This window comes from Neovison vison, chromosome 12, assembly GCF_020171115.1.
Source record: "Neovison vison isolate M4711 chromosome 12, ASM_NN_V1, whole genome shotgun sequence".
Taxonomy (NCBI): Eukaryota; Metazoa; Chordata; class Mammalia; order Carnivora; family Mustelidae; genus Neogale; species Neogale vison.
Genome location: NC_058102.1, coordinates 96101332 through 96102243, shown reverse-complemented (window position 1 = coordinate 96102243; position 912 = coordinate 96101332). Strand labels below are relative to the sequence as shown.

Genomic DNA, 912 nt, shown 5'->3' with positions numbered 1-912 from the left:
TCATGCAGATTTCACACCCTCGCCGTTGAACTCGCCAGAGGGTAACGCTGTGACTGCCAAGCAGCGGGGATAGGTACGGTGCCCTACGCATGGCTGGGGCTCGATGTCAGGCTCTCTGTCCTTGGTTAGAAATCGGAAGGCTGTACCTGCGCCCAGGCACACCCTCTGGGCCCACCAGGAACTCCTAGTTCCAGGTGCCGTCCTTGGGGCACACCTGAGATCAGGTGATGTACTTGGGGTCTGTCCTGAGCTCAGTGGTGTGATCACTGGGGGCGGGCAGAGTCCCCGCAGGAAGGCGAAGACGCGGTGAGCCGTTTCCCTCTACTTCTCGAAAAGCGTCAAGGTGGGCTCGAACCCGCTGCCAGGTGGGACGTACTCCAGGGGATTCAGGATCTCTCTTCGTTCCTGGCGTCTCCTCCTGATGCATGCATGAACTGGTTGCACCTGAAGCCGGGAAGCTGAGCACCACCAGTCCCCTGAGGCGGAGGGCCCGCTGCAGCTCGTCCATCTTGGCGGAGTCCCGGACTGTTGTGCCTCAGAGAGGGGCCACATTCTCAGCACCTTGTCCCGCGGGGAGGCCAGGCTGCTGGGCTCCCTGCTGGCCAGCGGACGCGCAGAGAAGGCCTGCGCCACAGCCCAGAGGGGCCACAGCCCAGAGCTGAGCTGCGCACTGGGGTGGGGGGTGGGGGGTGTGGCTATAGAACTGGAGTGCCTATTGTTGGCATTTTTTTTTTAAAAGACTGTATTTATTTATTTGACAGAGAGATTACAAGTAGGCAGAGAGGCAGGCAGAGAGAGAGGAGGAAGCAGGCTCCCTGCTGAGCAGAGAGCAGGGCTCAATCCTAGGACTTTGAGATCATGACCTGAGCCAAAGGCAGAGGCTTAACCCACTGGGCCACCCAGGCACCGCAT

At 60.1% G+C, this 912-nt stretch overlaps 1 pseudogene; it reads right to left on the bottom strand.

The window, feature by feature from the left end:
- Window positions 1-912, bottom strand: LOC122890981 (annotated as a pseudogene).